General features: G+C 32.9%; 1 protein-coding gene and 1 long non-coding RNA gene across 9 annotated transcripts in view; one reads left to right on the top strand and one right to left on the bottom strand.

The window, feature by feature from the left end:
• The window catches only part of LOC119080299 (potassium channel subfamily T member 2), a 152,731-nt gene that overhangs the window by 26,502 nt on the left and 111,448 nt on the right, over positions 1-14,781 (top strand). The window contains exon 1 of one of the 8 annotated variants that reach the window (XM_037188579.1): positions 8,324-8,889. The exons of the other annotated variants lie outside the window; for them this stretch is intronic. The gene's annotated coding sequence lies outside the window, so the exon portion shown is untranslated. Of the gene's footprint in view, positions 1-8,323; positions 8,890-14,781 lie in introns of those variants that run through there. 8 annotated transcript variants of the gene reach the window in all.
• Positions 12,215-14,781, bottom strand: part of LOC119080308 — a 28,802-nt gene continuing 26,235 nt past the window's right edge. Inside the window, exon 3 of the long non-coding RNA XR_005088311.1 lies at positions 12,215-12,225. This is a non-coding gene — a long non-coding RNA (uncharacterized LOC119080308). The remainder of the gene's footprint in view (positions 12,226-14,781) is intronic.

Below are 14,781 nucleotides of genomic sequence, written 5' to 3'. Positions count from 1 at the left end.
TTTCGCACAGTATCGTAACGATGCCATCGTTTAAAAATAAATTGAAGCTGATGCCTCTGTCAGGTAGATTATACAATTACGAGTGTTTTATAATGGTTTTAATTGTCAATGGAGATGTTTTGTGTAATTTTAAATTGTTTAATGGACAGAACAGTAATGAGTAATTAACCTTTTAGAAAGGGCTAATCATTTATTATGGATAATGACAACAAAATAGAAGATATTCTCTGGCCAGTGTTCGCTAGAGAAGAAGAATATAGGAATGTAAACAAAAGAAGTAACAGATTTGATAATAATGTGGCTTCCCACTTGTTGTGTCAATGTTTGTCAATTGTGGTATGTCAAAGGTCGAGGGGGAAACCACTATTTTGTGATTTTGTGAGGTTAATCAGAAACATAAGTTTTGTGAATTCAAACGGTTAATCGGTGATTAACATTGATTAACCGCTATATTTCACGTTAATTTGTAGTTTTGCGACGATTCCTACGGTCAAATGCTGGTAAATCACCAATTCATCATCATGTTAATCACTGGTTAATCATGTTAATCACATCAATAAAAAAGAGTGGTTTCCCCCACGTCAAAAGTACTGTTTTCTCAAATCAGTGACGAAAAGTAAAAGTTCCGAAGCCTTTATTGTGAAAAACCTTGTATCCAATTCGGTGATACATGCTTCTTTTTAGCTTACGGCATGGCACGAGTGACAATCTGTGCATCTAGTGCTTAATGAGAGAAATTAATGTGATTAAATTATCTAATCCCTAGGGAAACACTGCGTTGAGTAATAGTATTTTAGGTGAAAATTTTGACTTTATTTCGGATAAAATTGGAAATGAAAAACTGTCTCAAAAATCTTTCGAGTAGGTCGACTTACCCACATATTTGATATCGTGAAGAATACAAGCCAGATAGCGAATAGTGCAAGTATGGTATTTTCGGAAAGGTACGGGCTCAGGCTATGAGATATAGTAGCAACTGAAGCTATACCCATCAGTGGATGAGCTTGTCATGACCAGAAAGCTTCTCGATGGAGAAAAAATCAGTGAAAGTTGTCCACATTCACAAAGTAAAAATGTTAAATTTCTTGTTAGTGCATATAACTGTTCGGAGTCGACCAGTATATAGCAATTAATTTCATTTATAGTCGTACGTTCCATACATTTCTATTAAAAAACCTCAGAAATGTGGGCACCCATCAGAAAGTTCTTTAAGATTTTTGAAAAAATTGAAAAACCCGTTCCCAACTTTTTGATATGTTAAATGGGATGTGCTAGGCTTCATTTTATGCTAATAAAATGTAAAATCGGTTGGGGTGCTCATTGACAAAACCATAAAATTGGACTTTGATGCCTTACCCTCACTCACAGCTATAACCTTTCGACCCGACGATACTTTTATTTGTCAATTTTCTACAAACTACAATTAGATCAAAATTGGTCGGGTCGTTTCATTTCTTTGAAAAATTTTCGGAAAAAGGCATGATTTTGAAATTTTGAAATTTTAAATTTTCTTGGAGTCGCCCCGAGCCGGAGAGGTCGTTAAAAAAAAACTTCTTCTACGAAATAATCATCTTGAAATTCCCTATCGATAGCACCATAAACGTCCGGAAATAAAAATGTCCGATTCAAAAAAAATTTCACCTTTACATAACAAGGGATAAAACGATAAAAATTATATTTTTCGTGTGAGTTTTGTTGATCCGAGGTGAAGCCGAGGTCAATAAACACGTGAAAACGAGACTTTTCATTTTTATCCCGACCTATGTAATGGATTTTACATGCTGAGGGCGTCGAAAGAAGTACTTGAAACATGAAAAGTACGGCTTTCGATGCATGTAGAATGTAAAATGTATAGTTTCGCGTACCACTAATGTATTTCCAAACAAGTACATAAGCGGACTCGTTGACATACGTAAAGCTAAATATGTTGACCAAATTAGCTTCGTCACCCCCATATGAACGACTTTATTCAGAATTACCTTGCTTCAAAAAACTTTTTTTTTACCAGTCGCCGATAAAATTACATGGCATTGCCTATCGAAAGCTAATAAATGACAATTATGTGTGCTATTCTCTCATACATATGTTCATTTCATCCGGCAATCTGTTAACTAGTGAGTAAACAGTCATTAATTAAAATCAACTCACTGCTAACATTTTTGTTTTGCTATATATTCCTAAATAAAGAAGGATCGCTCGCTTAAATGTTATAATTAATTACGAACAAGCAACAGCAAGTAAAAAAAACGAACCAAATTAAAACAGAATAAATTTACATCGTAAAAGATGACGCTACTAATGCCGCAGTTATTCCGATTTACGTGGAATGATAAAAATTTTTAATTTTGAAAAGGGTTTGAAAGATATTGATGATTGTTTATGCTTTTAATAATTTAAATGTTTTAGCTTGGTAACAAATTATCCCACAGAAATAATTATGTGACGATAATCGGTTGTTTTTGTTCTCAGTTATCGCATGGAATTGTGATAATAATTGAGATAAGACGGAAATAATTGAAAATTATTTTCCCTTTTTTGAACAGGAGAGAATAAAATGAACAGACGATTTTATTCCTTTGTCTTGCGATTTTCTTTTAATTTTAAAATCATTTGATTAAATTGAACTCAAAATAATTTTTTATTGTTTCCTGGGTTTCGTTTTTTTTTCATTCGTTCCACATACAGTTCTTTAGTTAAGAGTTGTGACTCTATTTTTACACTGCTTCGATTCCATGAACATATGAGTAAATGCAACGTCTTCTATGTTTCTCCTGTCAAAAGCATCAAATACGTTGTAAAACGAATGAATCTGTGGAACTCTTGGTACTCTTGGAACTCTATGTCGTTCATTAAATGACACTCCGTAGCTTTGTTAAATGTTTTAATTTATTGAGCTCGTCAAATGTTTGTCCTTACTTTACTGTATCACTGTATGCCGTCTGAGCAACGAATGAATCCTGACATTCAGTAGTGTTTCCATCTATGGGCCCAACGCACTTCAAGCATCACTATAAATAGGTGGTGTGTCATACAACTGTACAACACTGTAAAAAACCAATTCATACAAAATAGTACTATATTTGGCAGCTGTCGACTATGATCACTTTTGCTTGAAGGGCGTTGATGGGCCACAACAAATCTGTAGAACTTAAAGCCCATAAAAGTTTGAGTTAAGCTTACTGAAAAGAATTATACGAAATATATACATAGGGTCCGTCTCTCATCTTCTCAGTCTCTATCAATAATGTTTACATCTGATTCATCAATTTTTTACCCCTTGGCGGCACTTCCGGATTGACTGTGGGCGGAACGTCAGGCTACTTTAATTCATATTATTCATTCCATATTCCGTACGTGCTGTAATGTTGTAATCATGTGGTAAGTGGTAACTCATGTGGAATGAAAAGAGAGAATTGAAAATTTAATTTCAATTCTATTCTACGTTGAATAAAGATGTATGTATACAGAACATCCGTAAAGTTAACGTGGTTCCTTTTGAAATTCTTTAATCGATTTTTTCGTTCAACAAATGTAATTAGAAAAACTTTCTTTCAAAAAACTTTACAAAATCAATACAAATTGAATTCTTTTTTTAAATTTCAGGTAAGTGCGAAACTTTCATCCAACTGGAATATATTCGACAAATGTGTATGTCAACGAACAATTACACAACGTAAGGTTTAGTGATAACAATGAACCAGAAGAGGTAGAATTTAAAATGAATTTATTTCACTTATTCCATTTCCAACTTTCTTATTTACTCTGACTTTATAATTGATTCAAACGTTGCGCTCTCACATACATATATTGCGTGTGTCAACGTTCATGAGAATCATCGATAAAATCTTTAAATATGTGAAAAGAAATTCAAATTGCTGCATGACAATTTTCCCGTTAATCAATTATGTATTTGCCCTTCTCGTGCGAATGTGAATATATCTTCAAATATACAGCTTTTCCTTGAGTGTCTATAGAATTTATAAAGAAAAAAGCTTCGTGAACTCACGTGCGTGTTCAATGAATATCTGATAATATAAAATGTATATATTGAATCAGCGACGGTTAAAGTTTATCCGATCCACCACACCGAATAATAACATTCGATTCAAAAGTAACATGAAAATCAGTATGACCATTTTCTTCAATAAAATGTTCACCACATCGACGGGTCTATTTGACTGAAATGAGGACAGATGTCGCTAAGCTGCAAAGCTTTCGAACGGTTTGAACGGTGAACGTAATGAGATTGAGGAGAAGATGCAATATGTTTTGAAAATTGGTTGTGTTTACTTTGTTATTGATAGAGAACTTAATCAGCCTATTTAACAATATTTCTCAGATGTGAAGGGAATGCAAAAACACGAATTGTTAAAATCAGTGCCTCTCAGGTAAGTTTAGTCAATTGGGGTGCGTGCAAATGTTATAACATACAGCTAACACCCCACTATTTCTTTTCGACAAAAAAAAGAGTAACTGATGTTCTCTTTTATAGCGAAACAAACGAAGTACAAGAGTTTGAAAATCAAACATTTGACGATAATAAAACAAAAGAAGTAGTAGTATAATTATATCTTCATCCTCTTACCGGTAACAAGCGATCAAAATCCCTAGGTTTGCTTCATCGATTGTGTGAATGAAGACGGATTCTACATGGGTTCTCTCATACAATGAAAATTTTGTAATATCTTGAAACAGGCAAACATGGTGTTAATTTACCCAAACTCAAATCAAAAGTGACCGATTCAATTCATCTGATTGTTTGACTAAACTGCTACAATGTCGAAACAAAAGTATGACGTGAATGGAGTTCCAAACTTATCTAAATTAAATTTGGTTCAACTAAAAATCAAAATTTAATAAGAACAGACCAAATAGCACAGCAGTGAGCCTTTATACGCTCAATACACAATCGCCAGTGCAAACAGCCGGAAGAGAAACATTTCAACTAGCTACATAGCTACATAGCCAGTGCTTTCATTGAGTCGAAAAAAAATCGAAAATTTCGCTTTGTCAAAATTTACATTGTACGCAATACAATACAACGTCCAACATATTTCATAAAAAGACAACAAGAAGGTTGTTGAATTATTAATATCCGGCCACATTTCCACTTGCATAAAATTTTCATTGATAATAGTTTGTTCAAGTTCGAATCGGGGTTGTTCTAACTGATGGACATATTTCTTCTAAAATTCATACCTTCATCGAACGAAAATCGATTTATTTTTAAACATATCAAGGGTTTGTAATCGATATTCTATTATTTTCCAATTAATCAATATATTCGACGCGGCAGACCTCGTTAGGATGTCTTTAGAATCGTCTAGTTATGTGTTGTCGACAACAATGTTAGAAGTAAGCAACGAGATCCAACTAAAACTTATGTCAGGGCCTATTTTATAGACTTTGTAAAAAATATTTATATTTTCTACAAAATTTAAAAATTTGAAGAAATTTGAGAAAATTATTTAGTTTCTAAAATGTTGTAAAAATTGTAGAAACCTAGAAAATTCTTCAAAATTGTAGGAATCGTTTTCCAGGCTCTTACTCAAAATAAATGATGTTAAGACTGATGAAGTAAAAGATTTCGTCTCAAAATCTATAGAATAACAAAGGTCTCAGATTTACTGATACCTTGCCCTTTAAGGTTAATGAAATTCCATATAACATGAGATTTTGCAAGAAAAAAATCATTTTGTCTTACACAATTTACCGTTCATTATTACTTTAAAGGTTATCTGTCACTTCCGTCAATCGATAAAAATTTATTAACTTTGATCCGCAAATAAACCCCAACAATCATGATTCGATTTTAAGTATAAAGAGGGAGGTTGAATATGAAAAGCATTTTCGATCTCGCTGAATACATGACGTGCATGATTTTCTTTGGTGAGCCTTTTATTAGGTATATTTCACTCTTTTTTTTTCCGCCACAATGCGACATCCATATCCGTTGAACAGTATTTGTGGTGTATGTATACTATAACATTTTGCCATAAATACAATAGAATAGAAAGGTGCGATGTGTATAGAGGGGTACAAGGTTTACATTTATAATACTTAATGCAATCAACAGGTTTATTACGTGACACGAAAAATTGTGTATTATGTGGGATGATACATTATTAACCGTTGTTCATTATACACATATAAACCAATATTCCTATCTGTCTCGGTGTATGCTATGCACACTGTGTCTATATCCTGTGCAAAGGAGATTTAATTTATATTTTTCGTCTGGAGTAATTTGACATAAATTTGATTGGAAAGTTGATATACCGCTTTTTATATTGAACAAGTAATCTTCGTTTATGGGTGTCGTAATTGTGCAAGGGTTGCTATAAATAACGGCACCGGCGGAGGTTAACCATTTAAATTGGAAAATCGTTAGAGCGTTTCATTGATGGTTTTGTTTCTTAATTTATTATGGAGTTCGGCGTTATGCCCGAAGTATGAAATGAAGTCGATTTATTTAAGGTGTGAATGTTTTGATAAGCTCAGTATTTATTGGACAACGTGTTCATTATTTATCTAATTTAATTTCTTTTGGTCCTGAAAATAGAATGATACGAATGGCGGTTCGTTTCGACATTCAAATCTTTGTATTTGTTTTTGTGTGTCTGAATGTACACACAACTTTTTTGTGGACGACAATCCAATAAAACGTTACACAAATAGAAGCTTTGGCATTGAACGTGACCCATGACAACAACTAAATTATTATCGAAGGTGGAAAGCATTTGTGGAAGTGGCACTCATTAGTTATTCAGAAGTGAGAAAGAAACAGTTTATTTTTAGACGGTTGTAGTGAAACAAATGATGTAAGGTGGGGTGTGTGTAGTGCGGTAGTTTTCGAGGGTTAATTTTTAAGAAAACTATGAGAAATAATCCTTGAATTATGAAGACCATTTACTATGTTAAAACTATTGATAAAAAATTTTTTAATACAGGCGGTGTGTAGTGTTAAATTTATTTTCTCCACTTAGAGGGCCATGACAAAATAATGTCTGGTTCCAGTTGCCGCGTCGTCTGATGAAAGTTCGGTGGAGGAAATGTCTATTTTCTCCACTCTTGTTTTGATAGTGGAAATATAGACATTTTCTCTTTCGATTGGTCACTTTTGCTTTTGTTTTGAAAAATTGTAATTGTGAACCAAATTTATGTTTTTGTTTTCTCGATAAAAACGGTTAATCACACCTCGGACATATATGAAGAACGTTGTGTTCACCTCTGGAAGAACCCAAGGAAATTCCTACTCGAGCGATCCGTGGCCCTCGCTCCGCTTTGGACACGAAACTTCGTTATTGTTGGAATTGCATATTCTCTTCCATCGGTAAATAAACAACTATTCCCATCAAGAATTACTTTGGGAATATGGAAAGTTTCGACTTTAAGTTAGACCAACTGAATCAAGCTTACATCTTTAATAAATTTGAACGGAAGCAGGCGGTCCAAGATTGGTTTACATTTGTCGGTTGATAACGTATTTCGTGTTCCAAAACAATTGAAAAAGCTGTTCAAGATAAAATACAATGTGAGCAAATTTTATCGAATCCATAAATTTAACTTGTTTTTGTCAGATTTACTGGACTCATTAAAAAGTTTCTACAAAGAATTTATAGGCACTTCGATACAATTAAGCCTCTAAATTAGCAAATTCAAAATCCAATTGAATTAGGTTTCTAAAGCATTATTATACAAAACGTACAGCTTTATGTTGATAAAAATAATGGCGATCGATAGAACATATCAACGAACAGATAGAAACGTTTTCCAACCAATAAATAGTTCGCATGGATTATTTAAAAAAAAATCTTTTTGATGAACTCCAATTCACAACTCATTTAACCAAATTAAATTAAATTATCCTAAAACTGGAAACTTTTTGTTTACCTTTTTTGAACGCTTTTGCCTTCCTATTATAAAATCCCATTCGAAGTGTGTATGTTTTTTAGTGTATTTTTGTCCCTCCATCCGACGAACCTTTATAATACCCATTTCACCGACAAAACAAATCCTCTCTATCTCCTATACAACCAAAAGAAGAGAGGAAGATTTTTAGTTCCATGTTAACAACTTTCGAAAGCGAAACCTGCTCTAACTTTCTCTCACAGCTAAAGCTTCATTTTCGCTTTTTTCCCCATGGTTCATTTTTGAGCATATTCATCACGTAAACATAAACAAAAACGGTATGTTTGGTGTCTCAATTGTACACGTTGCTTTCGAAATGAAAATACCGCACGGCATCGGAAATACAAAAATGCTTTTAAGCATCGCAGAGAGGACGTGACCGTTTTCAACTCTTTCAGGGGGATTGTGGAAAGCAGTTCTGCTTCAAACCTCGGAACGTCGGGACGAACACAGTATATATATAAATTCGGAAGCTTTTTTGTTGCCGGCATTTCGTTTTTTCTTTTCGTTGGGAAAAAACAGATTTTGAAATAATTGAAAATTAACAGAAAATGAATTTAAATTGAAACACGGATATTATTTGTTACATTTTCCTTATACGTAAACCAGTTATACCAGCAAGCATAAATTTAATAAAACGCTTTTGATATATTGATTTTTTATAAATTAAAGTAGAAAAATAAATGATCTGATAATGTTTAGTAATCGTTGTAGTATACAATACATTGAATTTAATTCAATAGTAACTTACATTTATGTGGCTAGAGAACTATAAATAATTTACAGAGAGACTTGTGTTTTCTATACTATGTAAATAAGTCGGGTATTTTCAATGGACTTGCCTGCGTACCACATACAAAAACAGAATTTTTTTTATTGTAAAATGGATATATGAAATTGAAAACCACACCAAAGAGGATATTTATTATAATCAAGCTGGAATATATTCAACGTTCATTTTTTGTATTAACAGTGTTTGTATGTTTGTCGCCCATCATATTACATTTAAAGGCGATGTAATGGTCATGTGGTATTTTATTTCACTTTAAGTGGGAAATTATTTTAAAAAAAAATCAATTTGTAAATTTGGTTCTGGATAAATTATTTTTCTCTCTTTTCGTCGGGTTCAAGTCGATGTTAAAGGTTTAATAATGTTGCGATCAAGTTTTTCTCTTATTACCGTACCACATTCTGAAGAAAATTTATGTCGAGTCTAGTTACGAACTTCAATTAAGTATACCGAGCTTTTCCACCTATGCTTTGTCTTCATTATCTTGGTGTCATTTTCACCATATTCACACTAACCTACATTTTCTTATTATTTTCTTTAGTACATTCATAAATTTTCTTGAACGTTCAGCATTTGTTCGCCTTTATTAGGTGCCGGAACAAAATAAAACACATAAAATGTTCGAAGAACATTTTCCAGCTTATACGGCAGCAATATTTGTACCGATTTCTTTTGTTATGATCTTCTTCGAGTGAACAATATTGCAAAACAATTAAACTGGCATTATGATGGCTATAAATCGCCAATTTTACAATCGATAACTTTTTACAATTGGCAGAGAGGCTATCAAACCTTTATATATACGGTTTGAAGCATTATGTGTACTATCTATAAGTTGCAAAACGAATTGTGTGTTCAGTTACAGCTCTATAGATGAATTCCGATTTAACATTTTTTGTGGCAAAATTTTTTATTTTCTTATAATCATTGAGATGGTCAATCGTTTTCAAAAAAAATATTTATTATGATTGGCTGGTCCAGCAGATTGTATTGTTGTTCGGAAAGAAATGTTTTGATTGAGAGAGAAAAAGAAGAAAAAGTTTAATTTTGTTGAATGTGTCCCGCAAAATCATATTTTCATCTTCAGACATTGTTCAGTGTTTTGTTGGTTGAAAATATTGATCGTTTAAGAAATTTTTTACTAAATTTTAATGGAGATGTTCACATCGTCAGACGGATTCAATTGTTGTATGTCCTTTATACGAACTTCTGTTTTTCCAGCAAACATTTTTATTCGAATAATTTTTCCATTTTTATCGTCCATACAAGTCATTAAATATTTATTGCGTCGCAGGTAGAATCAAAAGGATTTCCCTCTTTTTTTGTTTCAATTCTGAATTGTTGTTTCTGTTACGATTAAATTTTCCATTTATTCATTTAAAGAGCATCTGCAGTTAATTACAAGAGCAAAATGTTCATTAAGCAAAAATTGTCAGAGACAGAGGTTTGGAGGACGTCTTTGCCTCGGATTTTTAAAGCATGACAAGTACATTATTTATGAGGAAATTCTTGACAAAATTATTGAAATGTTACCTACCATTCAGATTACGTAAAAATTTAATGACCATACGACCTTTCAGAGTTTATTGTTTGTAATTACCGTAAATAAGGATCGCACGGGACCGTTGGTTGAAGTTGAATTGGAATACATTAATACTTTTGTCTAATATTTATTTTATTAATGAAGCTTTACATATAGCCTCTTTAATGCCAGGGACTATTTTCGTGAAAAAAATATTTTCTTGAAATTTTCTCCGAAAAAAATTCAAGAGAGAAATTGTCATAATTCCGATTGAAATTTCTCAAAAATGCTTTAATGTTAATTTGAGTGACTGTACCGTACATACGGTACATACCAATATCGGAAAATTATTAAAACACGGAAACCACTCGCATAATCCGAACTACTAAACTTATGCTGTAACAAAAATTTGACTGAAAACTTTTCTATAATTTATTCATGAAACTATCCAGCACGTGTCCCTAATATACGTAAGAAAATCTAATTTTCGTAATAGGTTTCTTACAATACAATAGGTCATTGTTGGTAATTCAAGTAAACCTCGTCTTAACACTTCACTGTTTGGTGATTTGTTCCCAATTTATTCTCATTTAAGCAAAAAATTTGTTGAACTTCCTTTTCCGGATGTTGTATAGAATACATCGAATGTAGATATATCGTAACCCAATGACAGCTGTGTTAGATTACATTGACAATAAATGTCTGAACAAACGTACAGCCGTGCAAGAGGTAGGCTATTCGTATAAAGTAAGAAACATCACTTCTATTTATATTTAATTTAACACGCTTGGGGAACCTAAATCAATAAATAAAGGCAATTATATTAATAAGTTTCGGTACAGAAGTTGGAAGAGTGTAAAAAGTTAGTGGCTTTGGGGATATTAAATACCGTTAATGGTTAATTTGCTTGTCACTTTGTCGGTGTAGGTTTAGGCTAGGTGGTACATAACTGTAAACTGAACTCGAAAGAATACACTGCGAATCGTAACCGGTAACGTTTCGGTTCGATACAGAACACAAATCCATTCTCTCATTACTCGCCCAAATCAAATGAAGTAGAATGCGTATTCGAATTCCAAATGCACTCATTTCAGTTTAAGTTACAGTTATTACGATTTGTTCGTTTATACAAACGTATTTTACGTATCCTTGAACATAAACCCACTGGATAATGGTTTTTTGTTTCACAAGTAACTTGCTTCTAATTATTGTCTTGTTTATCATCGTTTGAATTTAACAGTTTGCTTTTTCTATTAATAGACAAAAATTAAAATGGAAGGGAAAATAGAGCTGTTATAATCTGTGCTCAACATAAATAAATTAATTGTGTACTTTAGAGCTTTGCAAATATCATTTAGCACTCTTGGCAACAATTCAATTGGATTAAAGTACTGGTGCAACACCATCGCTTTAATCATTTGATGTTCATGAATTTTGTATATTTTGTGAACGGTAGAAATGATTGTTCATCCGTAGGCAATGAAAATGTAGCTATTATTGTTTTACATAGCAAAAAAGGAAATGTTGAACCTAATGAAGTAATAGATTTTGTATAGTAGAATAAATGTATGTACCCGACCCAAAACGCACTTCAAGCATGAGTGGTACTGAGTACTGACCTTGACAGTGTGTTACACAACTGTAAAACACTGTAAAAAACCATTTCTATTTGGCAGTTGTCGACTTTGATCACTTTTGCTTGTCCGAACGCACGTCATCTCTTGTGTCGTATTTTCACTGTAACGGGACCAATTCAATCGTTTTTGCTATCAATTTCCATCTAAATACAGTTGATGTTAACCGAGTCTGTGTCTAAGTTTGTTTCAGCTGTTTCACCAGCTGATCCACTCATACAATTGCTTTGGTTGTGCATGCTTTATATGTACTAAGAAATGTACTAGATTCCTTGCAATCCCATGATTAGATTAAAGAGTTTTTGGGAGGCTTCTTCCATTGAGAATCAGAAACCCAGATCAAAGATCCTTTGTTCCGACTTTGTTCCCTACTACATAACCTTACTGCTTCTATTGGAGATATTTCCCCGTTTTCGATATGAAGTCGTTAAGGCACTTGCCATCTTGGAGTTCATGATACCCGAAGGTGCGACCACCAGTCTCAGGTGTCAAGCCACAAGAACATTATAGTGTTGATGAACCGATCTATTCTGTGGAGCTTGCAGTGGAATCCCATGATAGAAAATGTATGCGCTTTCTGTGACTTTTTCGCTTCAACGTACTAGATTATAAAAAATTTGTATGACAATTACGGTTCGCTCAGGTGGTTTATAATTTCGCTTTACTAAAAAACTAAACTAAAACAATTCGTGGAGGAGTAGTTTGAAATTACTACGTCGGATGGCTCAGTGTAGTAACTTATTAGAAAATCGTGTCACAAGTATCCTTTATTGTTCGTGCTATATTCCATTCAGTTACGGCCCACCTAACCGTACAGGATATAATTTGGCAAATTTTCTTAGTTTCTTATTCCCTCCAAATATGAGAAAACATGAGAAATTATTTTGAATAAATTATATCGACAAGTAAATAACAACATCACGACAAAGTTGATTAAATTATGAATATTTCATTTAATTGCATTCAATTACTTTTTATTATATAGTTTCAAATTGCTTCATCAAATGAAGTATGTACGAGGGATAGGAATAATATAAAGAAAATATCACTGTTCAAACCAGAGTAATAACAGCGCAGAACAGCCAGCAAAGTATAAATATTATAGGGATGATTGAGTGAAGAAAAAATAACCATTTGCTGTATTTTTTGAATGCAAATATTTCTTCTTCTTTCGTTTTTTTTTCTTGTATACAAACAACAACAGTAGGTACATAATTAGGCGGCATTTTATTTCTTTTTACAGCTAGGCTGTTGATTATCAGGATCCATTCAAATTAATCAATGTAATAACACAAATTTTATTTTATCTTTGAATATAATACCATACCATTAGGGAAATGGCACATTGAAAGTATATGGTGCAAAGTGCTTCCTTTAATAATGCCATTGATATGGATAGGACTGGCTGTGTTGAGTCAGCACTTTCTTTTATAATTTTTTATTCATCCTCTTCATATATATATATATGTTCTCCACATATTTAAGCGTTTAGTGACAAATTTTACACGAGTCAATACGTGCTTTGTACGGAATATGAGAAAGAGTTTTGTGTAGAATAATACAGCTGGCTGTGGCAATGAGTATGAATAATGAGAGCGGTTTTCTGGATGCAATGAAAAAATCTTACGTCGAATTTGTAAGCCCCTTCCAGAGTTGGACATGTCTTGCCGAAACCAAGCCAGCTAATCAAAAAAACTGGACAAAGGTCAAAATTTCTGTTTATCATTACCCTCAAAATTCTTAAGTCGTAATGTGCTGCTAAGGCAGATTATAATTTAATAATTCATAGGACGGCCCTTTAAAAACTAATTCACTTTGAAAATTCGACAAGTTGTGTGTGAATAGTTGGTGAAATGCAAAAGAGCCCAACAGGAGTCATATGGCATAAATTTAACGTAAAAAAGTTCCTCTTAAAACAAAATTTTCCAATTATATTCTACCTCCGTCAACCATTTCAAATCGATGTCATCTTAAAAGTTAGTACGAAATGTCGCTTCGGTGCATACATTTACAGCTAAATCATTTATAATATGTATGCTCTCTCCGGAATTGTTGAAAAATGTATTCCCATTGCATTTCATATTCGTCTGTTTTATTCATGTTAATCCCATACCTAAAAGCATTATGCTATCGGAATGAAATATGCTTCACCTCACATCCGTTGCAAGTAATTAATGTCCCTCGTGTTGATACGGAAACTTTTGCATATATTAGCTTCAGCTATCGTACATGAAATGCATGTTTGAAATTTTATTGATCCTAACGAGTTCGACTGCCTTTTGACATTTTGATTGACAAACGTAGAAACGTCTGATGGTTCAGATATAATATTGAGTTTTGTAACAGAGATATTTTATTGAAAATTTTCACAAAATATCCGTCGATAGACGTCGAAATATGAGTAAACAAAAACTCACGTTTGTCATGCATGCATTCACTTCACATGTGAGCAATGAGCATAATGAGGATATATAGTGTTCACGTTTTTGTATTTCCAACTCAATCAGCATTTTGCATTAGAATGTTCTTTAGTATGACAAGTTGCAGTTGCTGCTTATTCATAATACAAACTTTTCATTCAAATTTGATAAAAAAAAACTGATAGCATTTCCTTCCTTATGTGACGCCATAAAATATGTCTTTCAGTGCATAGACGCAAAGAAACGAAAGCTAAAGCAAAACAATTTTCAAACTCTTTTGTATGTAAACTCTAAAGACGATGCATAAACTTTGAAACTTCCATAATTCGATCTGATAAATTTATGTGTCGTAGAAGTGCTAGAAGTGTCAGTTAAATGCAAGGTAGCATCAGTGTAACACCTGAAGAAATAATTGTATTTACTATGGAAGGCTCGCAAGACACTCAATTTTTAGATGAATATGTTATTTTACCGACTGAGGTTTAACAAAAGAAAAAATCATCA

Source organism: Bradysia coprophila, unplaced genomic scaffold (assembly GCF_014529535.1).
Source record: "Bradysia coprophila strain Holo2 unplaced genomic scaffold, BU_Bcop_v1 contig_350, whole genome shotgun sequence".
Classification (NCBI taxonomy): domain Eukaryota; kingdom Metazoa; phylum Arthropoda; class Insecta; order Diptera; family Sciaridae; genus Bradysia; species Bradysia coprophila.
The sequence above is the reverse complement of the archived record's forward strand: the minus strand, read 5'-3'. Positions and strand labels throughout refer to the sequence as shown.